Here is a 27,801-nt window from a genome sequence, read left to right on the forward strand (position 1 = left end):
TCAAGCATGTATGATGAAGAAAATAGAAAGGTTGGGCTAAAGACATGAAGGGCAGATGCTTGCAGCCTTCTGAAGCGATGTGATTCTGTGTGGGCAGATGCCTGAAGCCTTCTGATGTGGTATGGTGTTACTCTGTGTATCATGGCTGTCTCAACTGTGGCATATGCTGCAACAGCACTTTTCTTTGCCCCAGCTTCCACCTTTCCACAAAGGTGTCTGTTGGCTGCTGCCTGCCCATGGAAAGCCTGACAAAGAGACCGCTTGCAACAGCGAGGTGGACTGGCAGAAAAAATATTTTGCTGTTTTTTGTGTCCATGACGTTGTACTTTCATTAAAAAGTAACCAATTCTAAGGATATTTCCACCAGAAGCAATGGGAGATTTTGCTGAGGCTGTCCAACTTGGTGGGAAGGAGAGAATCACAACCTGGTAATTGAAGAGGGATCAGGGCAGACAGGCAGTGTTCTGAAACAAGCTGATTGAGCCAAGTGGTAGGAAAAAGAGTATCTTACTTACCTTTTCCCCATCATCCTTGGTTTTGCTTATGCAGGAGCAGCAAAACCTGACTTCATTTTTCTAGTTGAAGTGATCCATGGCTTTTCTGTGTGTCCTGTAACTCGGCAGGTATTACAAACTGTATTCCTAACTAATGAACTGAGTGAATAATTTATTTAATGTGTCAGACATGGCAGAAGGTACTGCAGCCAGTCACCGCTCAAGAAGCTAATTGCTGCACTAAGAAAACAAATCTGTGCAAGTCCTCATTTCAGAGTTATTTCCAAACATTAACTCAAAAGTTATTTCAATAATGAGGCCTCTTAAAAGAAGCATCACTTTTCACAGCACATGGCACAGCTCTGTTGACCCTCAAGCACTGCTCAGCTGGGAGAAGCATAGTTCAAATGCAACTTCAGCCATAAAACTTGGGCAAGAGGGAGGCTGTGTAAAGTCTGTGATTAATTAGCAGTTAGCAATATTGAAATGCAGTGAGAAGGGAAAGAACTGGTTCTGTGCAGAGATTTTGGAAACCCTTTTTGTGGTCTGGATGACAAGATATATCACTGGCGGAATCCCTCCCCCTTCCTTCTATCTAATTTTTTTTGAGATCTTACACAGACCTCCACCTACTTAAAGTCATTCTTAGCTTATCCTGGAAAGGTTTTAGAAGTATTTCTCAAATCATTCCTTAACCTTCTAACTTGCTGAAAGGAATATAAAAGAGACATCCTAGGTAAATTAATTTTTTTGCCCAGGCAGCAAAAAAAAAAAATCAAAACTAGCTATCAAAATTAGTCTAGACAGACTAGCTTTCTCATGAAAGCACCTAGGCAGCAGATAGCAGGTAACTGGAAAATGATGAGCTGGTAGCCTTTTCCTGCTCACCATGGCTGTCTCTGGGAAGCACCACAGAGAGGTTTGCCTCCCTTTGCTCTATGCCCAAGGGATGTGTCAGCCTTGGTATGAGTGAATGCAACTCCATTTATTTCCATTTGCATTTGATTACACCCAGACTGAAGTTGGTCCATGGTGTTTTATTGTATTCCTTTGTTTGATTTTGTTTCATTTACTCTTCCTATACCATAGAGCTGACCAGTTGAAGCATACAGCACGTAGCAATTTACAGTAAACTGTCCTTGTTCTGCTCTGTGATAGATGGAAACAATTCCAAAGTTAATGGTATTAGTGAGGAAATACAGTCATTCTTAACCAGTCTTGTAATGCCCTTTTGGAAAAATGATACTTAAAACTACTTTTATAATTCAATTTACAAGTCACAGATTTTTGCAAGAAACTTGACTTTAAGTCAGTCACACACCTTATAAACTGTGCAGGGCCAGTTCACAAATGGTTTTACAGTTCCATACGCTCCCTGGAGGAGCCATCTCCTTCCTGCTGGCCAGACACATTGCCTTGAAAAGGCTGCCAACTTTTTAAGAGTTCCTTTTTGGCTATATTCTTCTTTTCATAGCAGCATTCATGGCCCCAGCCCAGGTTCATAAGGAACAAAGTGTAAAATTAATCAATGGATTGATGCACTGTTTAGAATAAAAACAGCCTGGTTTTGGCTACATTTTCTGCCCTTCCAGCCAAAAGAGTGCATGTGTGTACATGAAATGTAATTTAGTTTTTCCTTTGCTGCCTGTTGATTTTCTCCTAATTCATTTTCCTTTTGCCTCTTATTGAGTCCCCTCATGTCTGAGTAAGCTTAACCCTGTAGTGCCTGGTTTGTAGAGCACAGAACTATCACAGGGACCCTGTAGGTGGGCCTTGGCATGGTTACAAGCTTCATTAGCCCCTGGAAGGGACATGACAATATGCAGGAAAAGGGCCATGTGAACTCAGCAAGCCACAAGTGAAGCCTTTGGTAGGTAAAATCTACCTGGAGTTTTAATGACTTGTAAAGCCCTGAGAAAACCTCTCACTTGATATTTATTGCCTTGAAAGTCTTCCAACTGAACTTTATCTAAAATGTAGCTCAGCTTTTTGGAAGCCTTGGTTGGAGCTGTTAACACACAAACAGTTCTGCCCCTCCATGGACAGAAACCACAACCCAGTCACAATGGGATGTAACTCGAGATTCTGTGTTACAGGGCTTTAGTGCACAAACATGCACATTCACACTTTGAAATAACACTAGCAAATATTAATCAAACATCTTGAAGTAGAATGTCTGAAGCAGGCGGAGGGTTTGGGTGGGCTGATGGATAATTGCATACATCAAACAGACTCCAATGAGCCCTTTACAGCCAGGGGAAAGTTGACAACAGCTGTGTTGGTAACCTTAATTTCAGAAGTAGCTGGTCTGGGAAAAAGTTAATCATATTTTAGGCACTGCCTACCACCACTCAATCTCATTTCTATCACTCTCAAAGTCATGTATTTTTAAAAATACCAAAAGCAATTTAAAAATACATCTAACAGTAATCACTTCATTGGAAAGAACACACTGCAATAACATAAAACAGCAGCTACTTTCCTGTGAAGATTTATGAGACAGACTAGTTTTCTCACGGCTTGTGTTATTCCTGCCTTATTGTTTTGTCAGCACTGGATATGGAAAGTGGATGATATGTGAACACTCTCCAGCACTAGAAAGCTTCAGAGTTTTGATTAGGTAACAAAATTGAAAAAGTGAGTTTGCTTTCCCTGTTCAATCTCTGTGATTTAAATTTCAGTATAACAAAGATGCCTAAGCAGTGAGCTGCCCTCTCCCAAACCCACACTGGCTCTTTCAGTTCCTATCCAGAACCTGTTTCTGAATTTCCCCTGCTGGGTCTGGAAATCCAAAGGGATTTTAGATGTCAGTCAGTTGCTGACTTTGCAGTGCAATGAGAGGTAAAATGATAGCAGTGGTGAACAAATGGAGACATGAAGATATTTCAGGGCATGTAAAACCACATTGACACAGACCTTGTGATCACATCAGTGTGTTTGGCTCATGCCAAGGAAACTGTCCCATGTTTGTGATGGCTGGCTGCTGCTGTCCCCTAGAAATCAACAATGTGAGATGACAATGATAGGCCAGAAATGAGGAGCCTGCATGGAAAAAACTCAATAGTTAATGGGGGAATTTGCACCCTGTGAAAGCCTGGAGAATTCAGTTCAGTGTCCATCACCTTGGAGGTGGAAGGCTGCTCAGTGGGACTCAGGCTGCCACCTTTCAGAGTGACAACAGAAAGCTTTGGGTTCATTCCCCCACCTATTCCACTGAACTGGACACAGACGCCCTGCATGCAGCTAGCAGCCTCTGTTAGGCACTCAGCACTCCCTTTTACAGGTGTGCCTCTCATAACTCACACCTTCTTTCACCAAATGCCTGCTACATCTGCAGCAGTAATGCAAAGAAAAAGCTCTCTGTGGCTTTTAATACTAGAACAGTCATAGAAGTGAAATTTTACTCATATGTATATTACATCCATATCTCTAGTTACAGAGAGAAAATGTATAAATAATAAAATGGGGTTTTCTATATGCATTTTTCCACCCCAGAACATATTACAAAGCACTTTTATTATAATCAAATAGGAGCCAATAACACAAAAAAGCACTAGTCTGATACTATTGCTCTTGGTTTCTCATACCTTTTATCCTACTTCCCCAGTGGCACTCCCAATGGCATCTTGTCTGTTGTGTTTATAAATTAATTGTGAGATTCTGAAAGAAAAAATTAATCTGGAAGGGCCATAATTCAGTGTATTCTCTACTGGCGTGCTGCATATCTCAAGTTCCTTGGATAAACCTTCTGACGGCACAGCTGGATGACATCTACGAGGTACACTTACTGATGGGAGACCATTTTGTCAGCTCAGGCCATATATTTATTATAATTTGTAGCAATTCAATAAAAATAAGTTGTCTGTATTCCTAACAGAACAGCAATTAATGTATATTGAAATAGCGATTGCTTTGCTGTAGTTCATTAGGAAGTCAAATTTTAATTCCTATTTAATTACAATTCAGTTACTACAATTTATTACCAATAATTCTAATGAGGTGAAGTAAGAGGTGTATTGAGGACTAATGAAAATGTTACAAAGGTTCATTTGGAATTCACACAAAAATTCCTATTTAATTACAATGGAATTACTTCTATTTCATTCATGTGGAGTGGGATGTGGTGTGATTCTTGCCAGAGGATCAGCCTCTGCCAGTCATGGGTGTTTGTTCATGATCCTCTGAGCTTCAACCTCCTGCACACAGAGCTGTGTCTGCTGCATGTTGATGTGCCAGGATGCAGGGAAGGCACCTGCTCTGTCTCACACAGCATCTGCTTCTGCACTTTGGTGACGTGCAGGGCTACAGGTGCCCAAATCCCCTGCCCTCCTATGACCACCAGCTGTTAGACAGAGCTCTAAAGGCAGGGCTGTGATCAGCCTGGAGGAACTAGAGTCAGGAGGAGAGGTGCAGAGGAGGATGTGATGGGAAGTTCCCTCTGCCTTGGTTCTTCTGCAGGGAGGTGCAGTCAGGAGATGAAATGGAGAACAGCCCTCCTGACCAGCATCCACGTGGGGATCATTTCTGAGTCACAGTGAGATGGGAGTGGTTGTATGCAATGGAGGAGAGGCTGAGATGTGTGTAAGAGGGCACAGTGAATTCAACAGGGATGTAAAGCTGGACAAAAAGGTGGAAAATGCTGTCTTTGATTTTACCTGAGCCTGGCAAGAACTCCACATGGTAATGGGGCTGGTAATGAGGATTTTCTCTGGTAAGAGCTCTGCTGTGCTCTGCCTTTGGAGGCACCAGGGCTGCAGATCATGAGATGCTGAAGTGAATTGCCCGCTGATCTCTGAAAATTTGTTTTCAGAGAAGACTGGGATGTATTAAAAACATGCCTAACAAGGAAGAGTACCAAGCCCCAGGCAGGCTTCCTAAGCCTGGCTCTGGCTCTGAGGGTCTGCATTGTGCTTTTTCAGAAATGAGGATGCAGTTCCTTAAGTAAAACCAAGAGAGTGTGTGGGTTTTCTTCCCCTCCCCATCCTCAGGGAAGATAGGCTCGAGTCTGTGGGTTTTCTTCCCCTCCCCATCCTCAGGGAAGATAGGCTCGAGTCTAGGTTTAGGCTCATCTTTTGAAAGAAAAGTATAGGGTCATTTCTCACTTTGCAAAGCAAGACCACCTGATAAAGAGGAATTTGAGAATAGTAATTTTTCCTTTGAGTTAGACAGCCTGAAAAGTTTGTGGGAAGTTGCCATGTGCATCCCTTGCTGGCATTAAGGTTTAATATCTAAAATTTCCCTTTAAAGCAATGAGCCAAGTGTGTCCCTGGTGTAAGCTGTTTGCTGCATTCACAGGCACTCCACCAGGGACTGATTTGGTCAGATTTGCCTGATGCCACAGTCCTAACTCAGCAAAAGTATTCCTCTGATATATTCAGCCCAAGGCACAGGATATTTATAACACCCACTTACTTAGGCCCTCATATTTTCCCTCATTCTAATTTCCCCCTTCTTTTTATTTCCCTGTGTGTCTATCACCTTTTTTCATGTCTCTCCAGATGCATTTCCCAGCATAAGATAATTGAAAGTCAGTGAACTGAGTTCCAGGTTATTTTGCTAAAAGATGCCTATTATTTTGATGAAGCAGGTGCACAGAATTAAAAAAAACCCTCCATAATTGCTACTTTACTATCAGGCTTCTGCTGCCTAATCTTCTTTGATGTTGGTAGAACAAGCTTTCCATCTCTTCTAGGATGATTACAGGGAACATTGCACTGTTCCTCCTACAGAATCCAATCCTGATGGATATTAAACCTGGGTTATCAATTAAAGTTTCTTTATGTGCCGAGTGATTAGAGTCAGGATTGTGTGTGATTTCTAGCATAAAGAAAGTTTGAAGTGATTTCTGCCATTAATATTAATTAATCACTGATATGCCTAGTGCTCACAAATGAATGCACAAGGTGAGCATGTGCAATTTAGCAAAGTAACCTGGGATTGAAATAAGAACTGAACTGCTCTAATTTTAAACATTTGGCAACAGTTTTTATAAAGTTGTCTTGGTATAATTAACTAAAAAAAAAAAATTAAAAGGAGAAGCCAAATGAGTAACTGGAATGTTAAGAGTGTGACTGTAGTACTGACTCTTACCAAAAAGTCTGGCTCTGGCCCTCTTGTGCTCTGTTCTCACTTATGGCTCTGGCAAGCTTCAAATCATTAATAGAATGCAGTAAAAATTTAGTAAAAAAATGTAGTAAAAATTTTGATGCTGGTTGCTAGCTTTTCTGTGTGCAAATAATACACAAACATGTGCATGATGAAAGTCTTATAATGTATGTGGTGGTAAAGAGAGAAAGTGCTTGGGAGAGAGTGCTTGAGACATATGTGTACTTTTACAGACTCAAATTTTGGCAGAGTCAAAATCTAAAAAGCACCTAACCCCATGTCACTCACATCTCAGCTTCTCTATGGGACTGGGCTACCCCTGAGCTTGCTGGGGACATGCCAAACACTCACAGAGGTGAAACAGTCTCAGAAATGGGCTTCCATGTACAATTTTAAGCCCTCACTACATATGAGTAAAGAGTTTGCTTGCATTGAGGGAGAGGGTGGTGACTGCCCTTTCATCCAGGGTGACTGACACAGGCATGTTTACACGTATTCAAGCAGCACTTAATCTGCACTGTCTGATTGCCTCCCAAAGGGAAATGAAATTGGGCAAGGAATCATTAAAGGTCTTTTCCAACCTAAATGATTCTATGATTATTCCTGTCTTGGAGATGGAAAAGATGAGGACAAAAATGTTAAGTTGCACCAAAAACCAAAAGCAAAGTTGGAATAAAGAATCTCCTCAGTGTCAATCCTACACTTTAGATGATCCTGAACTCAAAAGGTCACAGGACCCTATAATTGACATAATGGCAAACAGGCACAACGATGACCATTGCACCTCTGACAGATGAATAGCTGGAAAATGAGATTTAATTATCCCACAACACTAATCACACAGTCCATTCCCACTTTTAGTCTTGGCAGGAGTATGAACAGTGCTGCCAGGCATTAAGGGCCTGTTTTTTCCCTCCAAGCATGTGATATTCTTTGCATATACAACATCATCAGGTGCAGGTGGCAGAACCTGATGCTGCGCAGCTGTACACAGGGCATCTTCCAGTTGCTGTCAAGGTCCTCTTTTCAGCTGTGAACTGTTCACATGACTGGTCTCTAAGACCCAAATTTACTGCTAGAGCTGATGCAGTACCTTTGGCCTCCCTGGAGCTGTATATGTTTACACCAGCAGTGAACATAGCCAAGTGTATGTGGTAACTTGTGGCTTTTGCAAACACTTTCAAATTTCTCCCAAGAAATGCATCTCCTAGTTGGCCACTTCCTCATTTGCATCAGCACATCTTAAATCTGAGTCTTGTTCAGCAAATGCCCAGTTTATTCATTACTCACATTGTCATAAATCTTACAGAAAAGCAATTATGAGGAAATCATATTTCATACTTTTATGGAATTCCTTAAAGCTGATGAGAGCAGCCAGATGGCTATTTTCATCAATGAACCTTTGATAGAGCATTAGGAAACAGAGATGGTGTCTTTTAATAGACCATTATTACCTGCCTTGGGTGTGAGTAGCTCTCATGCATTCCCAAAGTATTTTAATGGCAGAGTAAAACATGACTTAGGAATAATATCTCCAGAAAAGGGCCTTATTTTCCCTCTTAAAACGATTTCAAATGGATTTAGCTTTCGCTAACGTTTCACACACGTTCAGCATGAGACTGGTGAGGTGAACCTGCATTTCCAGCCCCCTGATACAGAGTCATGAGGCTCCTGCCCTGCACATGAACCCCTGCAGATTCTCAGTGTAGGTGCCAGGTGTAGCTCAGGGCTGTGCAGAGGTGAGGGCACTCAGAGCCCAAAGGGCAGACGTGTATCCTCTCGCTGCTGGAGCAGGCACTGCCACAATAAACCAGGAGAGGACCCCTGGCAAAGTCTTCTGCCTCCCTTTCCACCTCCTTCCCCTTCCAGCTGTCCTGCCCCACCTGTCAGGCTCCAAAGGGGAAAGATATCAGGGTTATTTCCAGGACAATGGGATAACAGACATTGGTGAAGCTGCTGCCATTGCATAGCAGGTTTTGCTCTTGCCTACTTCTGACCACACTGTGTTTACTTTATTCATCTTCCATGTGAAGGTGGATTAGGAGGATGGGATGGGATGGGATGGGATGGGATGGGATGGGATGGGATGGGATGGGATGGCTGGAGATGTCTATACTGTGGCCTGAATGGAGCACAGAGGCAAAGGAGCACCTTCCAAAGGGCTTCCCTAGAGCAAACAATGAGGAAATATGCTCCAGATATTGAAGCTGAGAGAGAAGAGGTTCAAGCAAGGCAATAGAATAAAAGGAAATAGAGGCAATAGAAAATAAGGAAGTTAACTAGGAAAATGGACAGGCACTTTTGGTTTTAAACAAAGCTGCTGTCTATGGGAGATGGTGATTCCAGGGAAGGCCAAAACAAAAGCTCTGGAGAAACCAAAGACAAGATTTGGCTGCAGCAAGGAGTAAATAGGAAATTCTGTGCTGCTTCCACAGGATATTTGAAGGAAAGAGCGTGACAGAAAAAATGGATTTCTCTGTTTTAAGAGAGATAAAGCCTAAGTGTTTCTAAGTCTAAATGAGGGAATGACGAGAATTGCTTACAGAAGTGCTTGCCATAATTATGGAGCACAGTGTGCACAAGCCCCCACAGCGACTGTGCTGTGTTGTGCCCCTTCCCACAGCAGCAGTGGAAGGGTGAATCCAGCCACAGGACACCTCAGTGCCTTCACCTCCATCCATGGGCAGGCAGGAGGAGGTGAGCAGCAGGGCCTGAGCCACAGCTGCGGTTCAGGAGGTGAACATGTGTTGTGTCTGACAACAAACATACATTAACTGGCATTATCTCCCAAAACAGGAAGGCTGCAGTTTCCCAGCTTAGCAACAACAAGGCAACAGCTTCCCAGGGCTGCTGTCTGAGGCCTTGTGCTGCTGCAGATCAGCCCTGGGCACTGCCCAAGGAGCCCCTGCAGCCACTGCCACCCCTGGCCCCTGTCTGCACCAGTGACACCCCAGGGAGCCCTGGGAAGAAAAGCTGGGGGACACAGGACATTTGGAGCAAATTAATAAAATCAACAGTAAATAATATTTACTCTCTTCCATCGCTGTTGATTGAAGGTAAATTAAGTTTAACTCTAAACCTTAAGTCTTAAAGTCTTTCCGCATATGACTCTTAATTAAAGTTATTAATTTTATGGGGTTGTTTTTTCTTTTGGCTGTATAACATGAATTCTTTCTCCTCCTTTCTGCTCAGGTAGCTTTTACTTTAACAATCTTCACAGACCATCTTTAAGGAAGAGGCAAGCAAGCAATTAATAAAAGTGTTAACAGGTGGTTGCTCTGCTACTAAAAATGATCAGTAGTGCAATAATTTCCTAATTATTATTATACCTTTTAAAGGTTTTTAGATAGATTATATTTCCCCATTTCTTCTTCTGGCACCCCTCTTGCTCCTGGCATTTTTTCTCATTCCGAATAATAATTAATGAGAACTGAGGTATCTAATATATACTTTATTCCTTCTGTTTCAGTCCCTTAAGTAACCATCTTGTCACATTTGTTATGCAAATTTTCACACATTGCATGTAATTCCAGCAATATGTGAGAATGCCTCTCAAAAACGCCTTGAGTATTTTATTTTATATATTTGTAAAAAATTATTGGGTTTTTTTCTTGAAAGCAACATTTTTCTGGAGCCCTTGAGAGAAATGGATGAAGTTTGCATAATTGCTCTTGCTTTATTGAAGTAAAGGAACATATGATAGTGACAGCAATAGCATGATAACGCTAATAATGATGATTATAATAATATTTTGTTTTCTTTTTTAAGAGAGCACCCTTGTTTTGCTTTAGGGCTGCAAAATGTACAACTATAAACAAAGTAAGTACAGTCTTCACTTGGATAGGTAAGTATTGTGTACATGTTTAAAGTTATTTAATGCAGATGATGGACCACATCGAAGACAGGGTGCTCTAGTGACAGTGCAGCTCGTTCGCCTTGCACTTGTCTGCTTGATCCGTTTGCTTCTAAAAATTTTGTTGTCTAACAGGAATCACCCTCACTGTGGGCTGAGTAAAGGGATATTTAGGCACAAGGATCTGGAGGGACTAATGGAGCTTCTGGGCGATGGAGCAGCTTTTGGAGCAGAGCAAGGCAAGGGAGCTTTGCTCACGCCCTGTGGGTCCCAGTGCAGGACTCCAGCGAGGCAGGAGCACGTCCCTGACTCACAGCTGCCAGGGCTGCGTGAGGAGAGCCAGGCATGGCACCTGTGTGGCAAACTGCAGCCTGCTGGCACAGCTCAGGTGTGGCTGATGAGCCCCTCACAAGTTCCACTTTAGAGCTGGTCACTTGAGGCGGGTGATATCCAGGCTTGGACTTACATGTCCAAACATCCCTGGCTGAGCTGTGCAGATGCCATGCAGATACACTCCCTCTCTACTTCTCATCACCCTGGAAAATGAAAGGCACTGACTGCCTGGTTTTACCTGCCCCATCTGTTTTTCCAACAGCCACCTCAGGCAGGACTTTCTGCTGTTCTGATGATGAGTCTGTCTCAAATTATAGAATTCCCATTCCTTGCAGTGAGAGCAGGATGCAAACCCAGTGAACTTCAGAAAGCATTTCCTCACAGACTCTCCTGGAACAAGGATTACTTCAGCAAGTGGTTGGGCTGGGAATTCATCTCTCTTGTAGTCTGTGTAGTTTATTTGACTCCTTCTGGTTGTCCACCAGGCACATCCACCACCCATTCCTTGGGATCTGCAGCTTGTACCTGTGAACTTCAGATGGAGTGTCCCAGGTTCAAAAAATAAATGCATGGGCTCAATTCAACCTGTTTTCCTGCTGAGTTCAGCTGCACTTTTCCTGCATGAAGCTATAGATTTCCCTGTTAAATTGCAGATGTGCACAAAGAAGAGCACTCATCAATTTGGGCTACATTTTGGATTTTGCAGCCAGCAAGTGTCCATCTGTGGGATAGCATAAGACATTTTTTCCTGAGCCTGTTTAATTGTAAACATGTGTGGAAAGAAAAAATGCTTTCTGGTATTAAACTACTGTATTGAGAACCTCACAGAATAGGTCCTTACTTGGAAAGACAGTGCAAATTCACGTGGGATATCTTAGCATACAGTCCAGAAGGGGTGAGGAAGAGAGATATCTGACCGGAGTGGCCAGTGTGACCCTGTGTGCATGCATATATGAGGATCAGACACTCATTCCTGAAGGAAGCTTCCATGTGCTTGCATTGCTGGCAGTCATGGAAAAATAAGGAAACTTGGACTTCTTATGTAGCAGTCTAATATGGATGTTATGAATCTATCAGTGCTGTACAACTCAGTGAGCAGAATTTTCCTTAAAAATTTCATGTCTAACCCTCCAAAAGGAGTCAGTAGGCCTGGTGTACTTACAGAATATTTTCACTATGATTTTTTTACTGGCAAGGATCCTGGGGTCCTGCAACTCTCTCACCTGGTTCTCTCTTTTACCCTTAATTATATTTTTACAGCGTTCGATAGTGGCAACCATTTGTCCCCAGAGTCCCTTCAAGGCCTTGGCAATCTGTTTCTGGTGACCTTTTCCATACTTTGTTGGAGATGTGGTCAATGCTAGCCTCAAATTAACCTATGAAGGGAATGATTAATTAGGCAAATTTGAGGGAAAGTCAGATCTATTTTTAAACTGTCCCACCTTGCTGAACAGTGGAAATTCTCTGTAGAAAAAGGGTGGTTGACTGGTATAACAAAATATCCAGGGTGGTTATATGGAATGAAAGCTGTGAAATGTGATATTGTCAGTGCTGTAATGGGTGAATATGGAGACCTGAGGTTTACAGGCTTCTGTACCCTCTCTGCTCATGTTCAAAACTATAACTTGTTGTGAAATTAAAGATGACGTTGTTTTGGACAGCTATAGAAAATGTTTTTCAACATTAACAGCTTGGGTAGTGAGGGAGGGTGAAGGGTGGCATGACTCCGTGTGCATGTGTGTGCCAGCAGCAGTGGGAAGCAGCTCTTTGTCACTCTGCTGCAGACCCCAAGCCTGGCATCTCTCAGAGGTACCTCAGGTGGCCCTAAATGATGCCAGCAGTCCATCCTGTGAAGGATGCTGAGTGCCACACACACCTTTGGCTCCTGCCTCACAGCACCCTGCAGCCAGCCCAGGCTCTCTGGCCCTTCAGAGGCAACGCTGTCCCTGTCCACTCCAAGTTACTTGTGGCCAGTGCCCAGTGCCCTTGAAGGCCAATGTCAGGGATCAGTGTCTCTTTTAGCACTACTGGTAGATTTTCCTTCTGCACAAAGAGTGAGAAGTAGCAGGTTCTGAGAATCTGAATGCCAACATCTGCCAGGAACCATCACTGCCTCTGAAACAAGCCCTGGAGTCTCAACAGCTGCACTTGGAGCAGAGCCTGGTGTGGGATACTCTCACTTAAACTGGAGGAATCTGGAGATGTAACTCTGGGACTTCTTAGTCTGGTGTTTTCTATGCAGGAAAAAAACTTCAATGTAGCAAACTCCTAATTCCCAAAGATTTGAAAAGCTAACTGGGAGGGAGCTAAAACCAGCCTTGCATGTAAATAAGGAGTGATAGTTTGCCCTCCCCATCCTAAAAATCCATGCAATAAAAATGTAAATATATCCCTTAAAGGCTTTCTTAATAAACTCTGTAATTTCCTTAAAATTCTTGCTATAATATCAAAATCCTAAACCACTTTGAGATGAGCTATTTTAGACTGTAATTGGGCTATTCATTCCCTATGCATACAGCGATCCTAATCTAATATGTAACAAGAACTTAAAAGCTAATCAATAATGGAACACGATTCTCTATCAGTAGAGCTGCCTGTTGACTCCTGTGAGAGGGATCTTCACAAGACAGCTCAGCTCTGATGACAGCCTTATATTTATTTTAAACATGAAGTTGAAACATCATCTTTCTCTGTATTTTCACTTCCAATTATTTTTGGAACAAAAACACCAGGGGAAATGAGATCCTCATCCTGAAGGGTACATTCATATTTGATAAATAGCCACAGATTCTGGAGAATGTTTACTGAAATGTGGGCTTGGAATGCTTTCTTGTGCATTTTACCAGAGCCATTGATTATCTGTTGTAACACGTGTCCAGGTCATTTTACCAAGCTGCTCTTTTCCTATGCCTTAGAGGCTGCGAAAGAAAAAGGGCTGATTATCTTGGTGTGGGCTTCCATGTCTTTCCTGAATAAGACGAAGGTTAAATTAGCATTGAGAGGGAATCAAAGTGCACTGTTCTTCAGTGGAAGTCAAGAAGCTCTTTATACCCTCACGTACAAAAGACAAATTCCCACTTTTCATGTCTAGGCAGCAGTTTGAGATGGAGAGGGTGGAGGGAAGGGTTAAGTGAGTACACAGATGTGCCTAAACCATATCAATCACAGGCATGAGAACTGCTGCCCCTTTAACAGGCAGACCCCACCAACCCACACAGCTGTATTTTGAATTTTATAAGCTCTCTCAATAAAATGCAAGTGGAAGACATCTTGCATCATTCCCACAGCTCTGACCATTTGGGCATTGCGCCACTTTCCCTCAGAGCCACCCTGGGGAGGGAGGAGCTGAAGCCCTCCCTACAGGGCTGGAGCCATGTACAGCCCCCTTGCTGCTGTCTGGAGACAATTAACATGCGCTGCAGAAATATGGGGTAGGTTTCTGATGTCACATACACTTCCACAAAGGCAGTGGATTTAATCTGGAATTACTCAGGGTATGAGGGATCAGGAGCCGGCTGGGAAAGCTCCTCTCTGGAGGGTCCTAAATGCCAGCAATTTCACATGATTATTTATTGAGCTTCATAATAGTGCATATATTCTCATGCACACCCTTTCTCCTACAAATTACCTTACAACTTTCCAGCCTTCATTACATTGTAGAGGTTAAAGCTTTCCTAAGTAATCAAAACATCCAGGAAGGAAAGCTTGCTAAATGCTGAGCTAAGCTTAAACACTGACCCTATCTCTTAACTGTAAAAAGAACTTTATGTACACCGTAAAAAGTAATAATTGCTGTGGTAACTGCTCGTTCATATTAACTAAGGGCGTAAATAAAGTTGTGTAACATAGCCAGGGTGAATGTTGGGAGCACCAGGGAGGTATCTCCATTGAAAGGTTTAATTGATACATGTGTCCTATAGAAAAATTTGCTTTTTACCCCCATAATAGGTATATTTAACACAAAAATATAAGGCAGTTCTCTTTCAGCCTGCTCCCACTCTTGCCTTGCAAACCATTTGAGTATAGAAGGTAATTAGACAGTTGCAAGGAGATGACAAATCAAACATGAGCTGTGTTTACCTTTATTTCACTCCTGATTTTAACAGTGCAATAATTCAGCCCTGTCCTTTTCTCAGATGATGCCCCACATTTCAGCTGTGCCACACAGAGGGTCGGAGTATGTGTTCCTCCTTTCTGTGGTGGATTATTCCCAAGCTTGGATTCTGCTGGCATTGATTCTTTTTCACATCCTTTTGCCAGTATTTTGATCACTTCCATAGTAAAAAATAATTTAATTTTAGATGCTCTGAGTGGTCTGCAGGAAACAATGCCAATTGAATGACTGGGAATTTTATACAAGCCGGTTCTGGACCTGCAGCTACACTGGGCTGAGACAATGCATTTACCCCAAGTGCTCAATGAAACACTAAGGATCAAATAAATTCTCTATGCAGTTGGTAAAGTCACACCTGATGCATCCAGCCCCAGAAGCAGGATGAATGTACTTAGATTGCAATAGATATCTCCTATCTTTACACAAACACACTCTCTATAAGCCTTAGTTTAGAATTTTCCCTTTGCCTCACTGAAGCTCAGTCTGCACCTTGAATAATACATGTAAGTTTTTGATTGACATGCAGTTCTAAGCATTTAGCTATCTTGATGTCTTGTCAAGTCATCCTTTGATAAAAGCATTTTAGGTGCCATGAAATGTAATCACTTCACTGCGGCATTCTACATTGCAGATTCAAGTTTCTCTGCACATTTTTCAGCTGAAGTTCTTGGCAACGTCAATAGATCTGTTCCATGGACGTTTTTGGATGGATCTATTAATATTGCCTCTAAGAGTAATAAGTCCCACTCCTTTATAGAGTGAATCATCTGTCTCTCCTGTGGACAAGTAAAATTCTCTCTCACTGGAGTCGTAGTCCACAAGTTGGCAGGGTTTCCTGTTTTGTTAATAGTCTTCATACAGCAATGAAGTCATTTCAAAAGATGTTCAGTCCAGTTTTGGGGCCAAGTAGTATGTCTTGGCTATTTGTTCTTCTAGACAAGCCATGTCACCATTAGTCATACTTCAGAACGATGGTTTACTTTCATTATTCACTGACTGCACTGCTGCCGATTCAGTGCTTTCCAACTCAAAGATTTTCCTGTGCTAATTCATCTGAATCATTTCTAGAGAAGTTTATATCAAAGGACACATTTTCAATGTTAATAAAGTGCAGCAGTTTTGAAACAGCTTGTAATTCTGTTTATTTAAAAATGTGCTTTTTAGAGATGTTTATGCTATGTGTGTGAGCACAGTGTGTGCCAGTAGGGGTCTTAACATGATTGATAGCCCTTTCCATCTTTATTTACATTCTATGTGGGACCTCTAGCACACTCACTGTGTGACCAGGACTGGGCAAACGTGGCTCCAGACTGAACACTGAGGCTACTGCAGCAAAACCAGATTGGATAGAGTGAATGAGATTCTCTGAAGTTGCCAAGTTTCTTCTCTTGGTGATCAGTGGAAGGACTTGTGAATGCAGTCAATAAATGTGGGCTGTTTTTTCTGAATACCTGGACAGGTTTTGTATTGAATTTGGAGGTGCCTGTTGACATTAGGTGCCTGGAAGCTTATGTGTGTTTGCAGGGTGTGAGGTCTGCTCAGCTCACAGCCTGAGCAGCTCCCTGTTCTAAAGAGAGGAAACACAGTCCTCAGCTCTGCCCATCACTGCCTGCCTTAAGAACTTGGCATTTCCTTTGGCAACACTTGAAACTGTGCCGGTTTTCCCTCACCCTTACATCTCCCCTCTCCCATCTCAGAACAGGTTTTTTGGGTTTTCTGATTCCCATTTGGCATGGCTGACATCTGAGCCCTGGGATTACTGATTGTGCTTGTTGCTGCTCAGATCCCTTCAAGCTCTCCAAACCAGTCCAAAGCTCTGGGCTTTCAGCCAATTTACTTACAGGTTTATCATATGCTGACATTGTTTCTCTATAAATAGGTCTACCTTTACAGACATTATTGATTCAACTGCCTCTCTTCTCACTAATTCTCTTTTTAATGTATCCAACCTGCCTTTGTATTTCACCTAATGAAAGACTGAAGTCAGAAGGGTAGAGGTTGAAGAGGTTAAACTGTGAGCATAAAGGTCCTGGGCTTAAAGTCAGAGTTTGCTATGGGAGACCCACCAGCTTGTCAGTGGAGCAAATCTGCAAGTCCAAGCTGTCTTTTCCACCAGAAAATATAAGCCATCAAGTCAATTTCACATTTTAGTACTAATAATTTGAAATAAGAGGAGGTTATTTTGCAAACTGCTTCATCTGATACAATTATGGATTGACAATGATAACACAGACCCTAATCTGCCCATCTTTGGTAAGAAGGAGCAAATTATCCCTCAGAGAAAGGCACACTTGCTGTTTGTCTTGGAGTTACTCGAAATGAACAGACCAAAGATGTAGTTGTCTAGCTTGTAAATTAAATTCAGTTTTAATAGATCATTTGTGCGTTTTCTATAAACAGTGTTGGGGTTTTTTGTGACTTTTGTGGCAGTTTCTGTTTACAGCCCAGCCCTCCAGTGCAGTGGCAGCAGGAGTGCTCAGCAGTGCTTCATTGATGCAGGCAGCAGCACTGTGCTGCATGGTGGAGGGACAGCGCTGCACCCTCACCACAGGGAAGGGCCAGTGGCCCACTCAGGCAGTGTGGTGGCCACTGGGTCATGCATTCTGCCCTGCAGACACCTGCAAAGCTGGAAATTCATTGCAGCCTTGCAGGAACCGAGTTCTCCCCAGGCAGTTCTGTGGACAGGGCAGCTGAGAGCTGGAGAAGCCCAGTGGAGCAGTGCTCAGTGCCCAGGGAGGTGCCGAGGGCTGGGATCGGGGCTGCGCAGGGGAGAGGAAGAGAAAGCTGCAGAATGAGATTGGTGTGGGGGAAAGCCCACTGGCACACAGGACTGGGAGGCATTCAAGATGACCAAACCTGGTGGCAGACCTGCTAAAGGCTCCAGAAACCTCCAGAGGTGCTGGGGAAGCTGCACTGACCCACAGCAGCAGAGGTCTGACAAATCTCCAGGGACATCCCTGAGGATGTGGCTGGGAGCTGGCAGCTCAGCATCTTTCAGAGCACAGCTCCCTCCTGCCCTCACTGTGCACCCGTGCCAGGCTGGCAGAGCAAAAGCCCTCCTTGGTTTGTCTTCTGAGGTTTGGGCTGCTGGCCCCAGCGCTGGCATGGCTCACCCAGGCCACGGAGGCCACTGGCAGCCACACTTCGCTCTGCCAGGCTGGAAGCCCTCATCCTCCTGGTGCCACCTCGGAACTCCCTTTAGCCAAACGTCCTCAGCGGGGCAGGATAGTGAGTTAAACACTCCAGCCTGGCAAGGGAAACTGCCAAGGCTGCCAGAACAATATGTCATCAAATCCCATACTGAAACCAAACAGCTTCTCCCTCCCCAAATAAATCATTAGAAAGAAGAAAATGTTTCACATTTTTAAAAGTTTAGACTATCTCTGACTTCAGACATGTTGCCATTAACCTGGGATTTAATCAGGGATTTTAATTTGCTCCTTCTGAACTATAATGAGCCCTTTAACAGTGTAAATAAAAAGATCTAAAGATTCAATAAAATATAATGTCACAAATGGCAATCAACTACATTGTGAGGCCTCAGTGTTAAAAAGCATCTCACAGCTGGAAACAAATGCTTCTATATAACATTGTAAATAACCTCTAAGCCCACTACTAATTAAACTGAAGCCTCTCTTCTCCTGGGCATTGAATATATGAACCAATTAAGAAAATATAATTTGTTTTCTGAGAGACCTGTGCTGTACCTTAAAAAAAAAAGAAGAGGGGGAGAGATACAGAAAGACACGGTGACAGAGAAAGAGAAGGAGAGGAGAAAGAAATGAAGAAAAGAGTTTCATAGGAGGGACCACACTGATGCGCTGGGGTTACAATAATGAGACATTTCTGCTTTAAGCAAATTTTGCACCTGTAACCTGCAGAAATATAGCCATAGCACTTGAAAAATTACTTCAATGCTGCACAGTGCCATGAAAATTTATCTTTGAGATGATTTTATTGCATGGTTACCCTAGGCAATTAAATCAATAAATCTTAACTGTCAGAGAGGTTGGCCTACTGCCAGGAATAAATGAAATGCACGGAATCAGTAAATAAAAGGTTTCTGACAACTCATTCTAGGAATCATTTAGCAGTTGGGCTTTTTGTTATTGGTGGTGTTGGTGTTCCTTTTGTCTCCAGCATTTATTGACACTGTCCATGAGAAATGATTATGCTAACATAAACAACGTAACCCAGGGATGTAGATGGATGGGGGAGAAGAGTCAGGCTCCTCAGGGTAATAAATTACCCTCCTGGAATCACAGACAAACAGCAACTTTGGGGGGCTGATGGCACCGACAGAGGCAATTAGAGAGCTGGGGCCTGAGCCATGGGCTGGCAGCACATGGGCAGCCCCATGGCATGTGCCCCACGCCAGGCACCCCAGCTTCATGTGCTGGCCCATGGTGCCTCATTGTTAACATGGACGTGCTTTTTTCATTGATTGGTTCAGAGAGGATTGAGATTGAAATGCCTCCCTGAGACACAGAGGTGACGTTTTTGTTGATCCAGAGTCCAGCGTTCACCACAGGAGATGCCAGTTTTGACAGTGAAATCATAGTTATGCCTGTGTAAACCCTGAGTGGTCAATGCAGCTGCATTGTTTTTCATGCTGGTGTTACAAAACTGAAGGCTCAAGTCTGTTTTCACTTACCCTGGGATTTGACATTTTAAGTTAGTGTGGAATAACCTGTTTTTAGGCTTAGGCTCTGCCTCTCTCACTGTGGAGAGATCAGGTGACCTGATTAATAAATTGATAGTTTTTTCGTCATTGTGGTCATCTACTTTGAGTACCAACAGGCCAGCAAATTCACCTGGTAAGTTCTGGTTCAAAACTTCCTTCAGTGGCTGAACAAGGCAAGGCAGCAGCTGCTGGGATAACAATGGGGGCACCCCTGGCCATGGGGGATCTGCGTATTCTCAATGCCACAGGTGACAAGGACACCAATGGCAGAGCAATCTGCTATGCTGAGCACTGAAAGAGGCCTTACCTGCCTAGAATAGAACTAATTAGACCGTTTACAAGGCCACTCCCTCACCACCATCACTTTGGGGCAGTCTGGAGCATATGGGTCTGTCCTTGAGCCAGCACCAGCTCCATGGAGCCAAGAAGGGATTTATCTGAGTAGTGTGGGAAAGAGCCTGCTGTGAAAATGTCTGTATCTAGTTTCTGGACTCCCAAGTGACCTTCAGTCATAGGAGCCCTTGGGGAGAAACTCATCTCTCTGCCTGAAGCTGGCAAAGGCTCACCAAAACCTGGTCCAAGCCAGGGACATAATATCACCTTGGCTGGGGAATATTTCATTGAAAGTATTTCCTTCAAGGTCCTCTATGGCTTCTCAATGCCAATGTCAGTTTCCTAGCCATATTGCTCCTCTGACATGTCCAGTCCCAGTCAAGATTTTGCAGCCCTTGTGCCCCTCTGTGGCAAATTTTCTGCCTCCGACCGTGGGGGTGTGGAACCAGGCAGGAGGACACTCAGGAACAGCAGCTGAGGCTCAGGGCTTTGGCAGTGCTGGGTGGGAGCTGGGGCACTGGGAATGCCCTGGACACCCATCTGGAGGAGGCTTCTCTTGGCTAATCATCTCCCAGACCATAGAGAGCATTAAAGATCTGAGTGGTGTGCTGAACTGAATGAGTTGCACCCATTTCCAGGTACAGATAAAGCCAATGGAGTTTCACAAGGATGATTGGTAAGCAGCTTCTCGTTGCAGAAAACTCCCTGCCAGCATATCCTGAACACATAGGTGATTGCTCTTAAATTGATGGCTTGAAGCCTTTCTAGCTCCTGCTTGATAGTCAGAAAATGTAGAGTCACAAGAAAAAAAAACCCAAACCACCCACCCACCCCCAAAAATCAAAACCCAAAACAAATCCTAAAAAGAAAAAAGTGCTGCAGAATTTGCTCTCTGTTACACCTCTCTAGGGATGAAATTATTTGGAATGGAGAGTTAAAGCTCCTGATGCTCCTCAAAGCCTAGGATGAACACGAAGGGGTATTCAGAGTGTGCTGTCTTTTCCAGCAGCCCCTGCCACAGTTGGGAATTGCCCTTCAAATGCAGCAGTCATTTGAGGACTTCACTCTCCCCAGAGATTACAGCGGGCATGCTGAATCTGAGAGGGAAGCTTGCACCCTGGTACTCTGGCCAGATGACTCAGCTCTCTTAGCAGAAAATGGAGCATTTTTCATGTGGCTTCATTGCTTCCAGCCTTACACATTTCTCACAGCACCCCCTGCCAAAAGGGTGAGCCCCGTGTGCTTGGAGCTGGCTGAGAAATGGGGAGTAAATGGTGGTGGTGGTAGTGGTGGCTGTGGGGTATTTGTTTTACTTTTTACACTCAGATTTGCCTTTCAAAAATGTAACTTCTTGAGCAAATAATCCTACAAATAGGTAGCGTTGGAATTTGATGATCCGGATGGGTCCCTTCTTACTCAGCTGATTCTGTGATTCTATGAGTCCAGATAGTATCTTCTGCAATCCAGTTCCTGAGGTGTGATGTACTAACTCTTGTCTTGCGTTTGACGGGTCTCATGTGTCTTGTGTGTCTCATGTGTCCATAGGTACACAGGCCCCTAAAAGAGAGAAGAACATGTCTCTTTCACAAGGCCAGCCTACACACATGCCTAAAAAAAATATCAAGAGGGGCTCTTCTGTAGCTCATATGACCAGAAAATTTTGCTTAACATTAACTTGATGTGTGGTTTGTTTGCTGAACACGTTTACATTAGCCATAATAAAGTCCTTCCAAACGTATGGACACAGTATGGAGGGGAAAATCCCCCCATGCACATGTGCTTTTTTCAATAAAAAGATATCTAAAATCACTTTGAAATGCAGCTGGTAAGTTAAATTCCTCCCTGTTATGTAGAGTTGATGTTGCATTGCTTTCTTTCTGGACCATGTGTGTGGGAGGGGCTGAGGAGTGACAGTATTTGGGCTGTGCTTTCCACTCCTCATCTCTACAGACCACGGGAAGCTCCAGCCTGACTTTTTAGATATAAATAAGGCTTCAAAAGCTCTTCATGTTTTGTTCTGGCAATGAAACATCCTGTGTTCTAGAGCAGCTTGTCATGGACCAAACTCATTCCTGAGGCTGTTGTGCAGTTAAGTCATCTGAGCTGGCTGCCAAACTGCAGTGCTTCCTTCTCTCACTCGAGCCTTTCGTAGCTCTTATGAACATCCTGCTCCATTGCCTCAGCCCCAGCTAGGGAGGGAGGGAGGATGTCTCCTTGGCTGTGGAACAGAGCACACAGTACCTTGCCCGAGGTTGTTGTGAAATTGTGTATGAAAATGAGCATCCAAATGCCCTTCTTCCATTATCCCTGACATTGCCATACTTGGAGGAGACATTTCTCCCCTTACTCAGCAGGGTGGCATCTTTTGCTCCTGTGGGAATCCCATGTACTGGCTGTATGAATAATTATCCCTTTTTTATTTCCACAGGTTTTTTTTTTTTTTTTTTTTGTTGGTTTTTTTCTGAATTGAGTAGTCACACTACGAGTGCTGTATAGCAAGGTTTATGTGGAGCCATTCATCACTCATAGCTGGGATCACAGAACACTTCACAGCTGATTACAAGGTTACACATGCAGGGAATGACATGAACTGCCAGTCTGAAGTCAAGCTTCAAGCAGATTTCTGGACACACCCAGAAGATGAAAAGAACTCAGGGAGGAGTGAATGGCACACGAAGCATCAGACTTGACCTCCCTCCTGCTGACCCAAAAGATGTGTCTCTGAGATATCCACAGAGGATGTTTTCTGTGTCCTTGGACACCAAACGGGCATCCATGACACACAGTGTGCTCCAAACACCCCATTCCAGATTTCCCTCTGAAGTGATTTATGCCTAACAAGGATGGGGCTCCAGCACCTATTTTACATGTAACTATTCACACAAGTGAGATGATGAACTGCAAAAGCCTTAGTCTGGTCAGACCAGAGAGCTTTAATCTGCTTCATGAGTCAGAGTTGTGCTGAGAAGTTGGAAGATACCAGCTACTGGTCCTTTGTTCTAAGCGGGACATTACAACAGATAGCCCCAAATCCAGACTAACACCTACTGGTGTGGCTCTCCAGGAATTCTGTGACACCATCTATACCCTGGGCTCACCACCCCGTCCCCAGCACTGTCTGGGATGAGATATGCCCAGCAGCTGCCCCCCAGCCGTGCCCTCCTGCAGCACCTCCAGAGCACGCAGCTCTCCAGGCCGAGATGGAAATGTTTTCAGCAGGACTGTGAGCGTGAGAGGCCACGGAGCAAACCACAGCAATGGCTTCTTTAGCTTGGAGACAGCAGCCCGAGATGGACTGTGTTTCGGGAGAGCTGCGCTTCTCTCTCCCTGCGGGCACCTCGACCTCACTTGCCCCGTGAGCAGCAGCACGGAGCGCTCAGCCGGGCGCATCACACGCTGCTCTGCATCTCCAGAGAGCTCTCCACATCTCTCAGCTGGTATTTGTGGCACTGCCTCTCAGAGCTATTTCTGCAGGGATGACACAAAACGTGGCGGTGCCAGTTGTGTCACGCCGGGAAGGCCCCGGGGAACAAGGCACCCCGGCAGAGGGTCAGTGATGCTGAGTGGCACCACTCCAGTCCCGCGGCTGCTTGTCCAAAAACCCCTCCTCGGGAGCCTGGCCCCTCTGCTCTCCGGGCTGCCTGTGGGACAGACAGGATTTAGGCTGCTGTCTTGCAGCTGAGGCCCCTCAGGGATGGGGAAAGCACATTATTGATCCCGTTACCTCACAGCTGGTATCAGCACTACATTATTTTCTAACATCAAGTCATTTTAAGTTGCCGCAATGGCACAAACAAATTGATTAAAAATTAAAGCCAATGATGGCTCTCCCACAAACAGTACTTACTGTACCATACTTATTCTGTTCTGGGAGGAGAATGAGAAAATTGCAGAAGACAGAATAATTTATAGTGATAAAATGGGTTACATTTTCATAAAAATTTTATTTTACTTTTTTTTTTTAAATAATTCAATGCACTGGCAGTATAATTAATCCCTCTATGAGAGACACGAATGTACCAGTTCAACCAATATTATTTATACAGAGACATTGTGTTTAAAAACAACAAAAGTACATTTAAAATGTTTGTACATAAAGTATTACTGTTATTTCTTTTTTTTTCTGAAGAAGGAACAAATGTAAACAAAATGCGTAATTGTGCAACACGTTGGAAATACAAAGCAAAACAGGCAAGATACAATTTTATACATATAAAGCAAAAGAAATCAAACTTTTATAACTATACAACATTTCAGTAATTGCTTGACAGTTTAACAGTTACCTTGGTCTGTACAAAACATCTTAACTTATACTTAAAACTTTACAAGAATAACATGCTTGTTCAGAACAAAGACACCTTGTGGAATTGCAATGATTATTGATATGATACTTGCACACATGAGAAAAAGAAGAGGCTACTTCAATAGTAAATAAAAAGTAAGAACATAAGAACGTAAGGTAAAAGGCCATTTAGTAAACCATAATCTAATTCCAATAGCTAATTAAGTTGCACTGCAATGCAGAAATTAAATCTGACTTTTGCTGGAAGACCATAAGGTCATAATGTTGCTCTATTTCCAGGAACCAGAAGAAAGCATATATAAATTTTCCTGATATTTTGGTTAATTATACATGCGCACGCACACACACACACACACAAGAAAAAAAAAAGCAAAAAAATAGTATTTGCCACAACAGCCAGAAATGGTGGGTGAGAGAACCCACAGACTAGACTGCTCCCAGCATGGCAGGGTTAAAAAATCAGGACAGCTAGAAAGAGCAAACAGCCACCAAGTTTGCCAGGATTGCTTTTCCTGAACCTTAGTCATATTTTGCTTTTTTAATTTTTTTTCTAAAAGACAGGAAGAAACTTGAATTGAGTTGAGCCATTCCAAAAATTCTGGGAGTACCACAGTCAAGCCAAAACACAAACTGAAGGAGAGCTCAAAACCAAAGCAAAACATCACCAGATCTTTGACTTGTTTTTATATTCTGTGATGGTATGTCCTAGACCTTTTGAATGTGGGTTTAAAAAAAAAACAGCATTTAAGATTCAGTAGAAGATATGCAATCCAGAGATGTCAAAAATACAGACAGGAATAAGTTATACAATATTTTATGGAAATACAAGGACTGTCAGCTTGGATAAAATGTACATAATTTTTAAGTGTCCTCAAATGATACATATGGCTAAAATTAAACCCCTGATTGCAGTAACCTAACATATTCAGTGCCTGCTTCTGCAATCTGTGTGCTGAGCACCAATTCACACAGTTACTTCTGTGGACTTCAGTGGAGCAACCTGCCGACCAGGATGCTCAGGGGAAGAACAGCAGAATTGGGCCTAGATAAATATTTGCCATGACTTCTAAATGTACAGAACCCAATTGGCTTAGAAAAACCACTTTAGCCTGCTGCAATGTCTTTGAGCTAAAGTAACAGATTCCATCTCTAGACTGAGAGCATTTATGACATGTTTGAATTTATTTGCCATTTTTATATGCAGGCTAATGCTGATGCCAGTAAATATTTAAATTGGTAGGTAATGAAATTGCAACATGCCTTTAGTTAAAACCAAAACATATGCAAGCCTAGATGGCAAGCAGAAATTACCCTCCAATTTTTTAGCAGGGTTTATCTGGTGTTGCATTGGAATAGTTCAATATATGCTCAGCCTCAGTGTGCATTTATAAAGCTGCATTAGGGCATGCAGCACAGTATGAAAAGGGAGAGGACTGGTTTTTCAGTTGGTGTAAATCAGCACTGACATCCATAGAGCTACTTAGAGGCACATCAGCTGAAGCTTTGGCCCACACTCATCAGAAACATGCAGCCATCACTCAGTCTGTATGAAAAACTCAGCTGTGGAAGTGCAGTGAGGTGTAATTGACATCAGATCAAAAGATGCTCTGCTTGTCTCCTTTCTGAAAACACGTCTCCAGACTGGGTGGTCTAAAGCAGTTTTATGATGTGCTGTACACTGCATAGCTTTGCAAAGTACAGTATTTCCTCACAGGCAAGGATTATGGTATGTTAATCATTTCAATGGCATGATCAGTAAAAAGGCATGATGATAAAAGCTTTGGGAGTTTATCTGCATAGAGATATACTGGCAAAAATTAGTCTGGGATTAGAGGGTTTGCTCCTTGGTGTGTGCATATTGGAGTAACTCCACTGAAATCAGTATTCCTTCACCAGTTTACAGCAGCTGAAGAACTTGTACTCTACCTCTGTTGTAAATAAAACATTTGTGTTGCTATCCACTATTCAGTTCCTTCATAAATTCAAAGGTAAATGTCTCCTGCCAGTGGGTCAAAGCTTCTCCGTGTCCATAACATCGTTACTTGTCATGAAGTCAGTGGTGGTTTCCCTGAGCCAGGGCTGAGTCAACACATGGTCTGCTGAAGAGCAAATCTGCTTGCAGTTATTCCAGCTCTAGTACACAGGCCTTGAACTACTTTCACTGAGATGAATGCCCAGCCAGAACAAAAATGGATGGAAGTCCATTCAATTAATTGGGTTAATGCAACTTAAGTTCTGGCCTAATACACACAACTCCAGTAAGGTTATGCCATTCTTTTTTATCCAGCTTCTCCTTTGATAAACAGTATTCAGCAAGCTCTGTAAGACTTGCACTAATGCCACATGACAGCAGAATTTGGTCCCATGAATTCCACCAGTTGAGCCAAGTTACTTTACATTTGCTAAGCTCAAATTTTGGTCCACTGTAGTTACTGTTGTTCAATAAAACAATTAAATTCATCTCAGAATCTGACCTTCTTTTGAATTCTGAGAAGATAACAGTGCAAATTAAGCCTATCTATACTTGAAGGGTCTTTCAATGGTATTACAACAGGGTGACACAAAATTTATATCTAGCACAGAGAGCTTATGGAACTTGCAGATAGAAGAACTCAGTTAAAATCAAAGAAGAAAACAAGCCTCAAACAGCTGCATTGTCCACTCACATGACTTTTTAGACTGGCATCAGTGGGACTCAGTTGGAGTCCTGTAAACACGAGTGGTCCTGTGGACACCACGATTTAAATTCCAATTCTGTGAACAGTGGGTATGGACCGAGTTCTACGCTGTCACCGTGTGCACGGCTTCTGTCAACTTGATTGGCATTTCCAGACGCAGGGCAAGTACAAGTGAGTGCTCAAATCCCAGTCCACCTGCACCTGCAGAGACCAGGACCTGAAAGCAATGCAGAGCCACAGCTCTGCTCACCCAGGCAGTGGGGCTGGGGTCCCTCAGTCCTCCTGGGCACAGCACTGCTCCCCCAGGACAGTGGACAGGGCTATGTGGGGATCCACACCACACAGACCTGTAGTAGTCCAACACCCAGAGCAGGCTGAGGGCTCAGGAGCTCTGTGTGGCTCCACAGCCTGTGGGAGGCAACATCAGGTCAGACAATGCTGCCTAATGTGGCTGCTGGGCCTTTGGGCTTGGTCCTTGCTTCTTTGTACAAATAAAGTAAAAATAAAGGTTTAACTGGATGGTGACTTCAGGGTGGTGACCAGAATTACCTCTCTGTGACATGAGGTGGCACTCTGAGGTGCACTGAAGAACTGGAAGCGGTGGTGCTGTATTCTGATTTCACAGGTTACCATGGTATAGGTATTATTTTGCAGGACACATCAACAGTAATAAGTCCCCCTTCCCAAGAAGCACACTCAGCTTAAATTCACAATGCCAGACCACAGCAGCTTGCCCCACTTTATTTAAACCACTCTTGACATCTTTACCATTGCCTAATATCATTACAGTGCCAGTGAGCTGCCTGACATGTCACTACACACCCTGTGATTCTGGGAACAGCTTTTCATCACAGTATTTCTGCTGCAGTGCCTCCTGATGAGGCCAGGTTTGATTTTCATGTGA

At 43.3% G+C, this 27,801-nt stretch overlaps 1 long non-coding RNA gene across 1 annotated transcript; it reads left to right on the forward strand.

Annotated features, from left to right (window-relative positions):
- The first annotated feature begins 148 nt into the window (after window positions 1–148).
- LOC137482250 (uncharacterized) lies at window positions 149–3,811 on the forward strand. Its single transcript, XR_011003960.1, has 3 exons — window positions 149–428; window positions 550–623; window positions 3,046–3,811. It is a non-coding gene; the product is annotated as an uncharacterized lncRNA (long non-coding RNA).
- The last annotated feature ends 23,990 nt before the right edge of the window (window positions 3,812–27,801 follow it).

Source organism: Anomalospiza imberbis, chromosome 14, assembly GCF_031753505.1.
Source record: "Anomalospiza imberbis isolate Cuckoo-Finch-1a 21T00152 chromosome 14, ASM3175350v1, whole genome shotgun sequence".
Classification (NCBI taxonomy): domain Eukaryota; kingdom Metazoa; phylum Chordata; class Aves; order Passeriformes; family Viduidae; genus Anomalospiza; species Anomalospiza imberbis.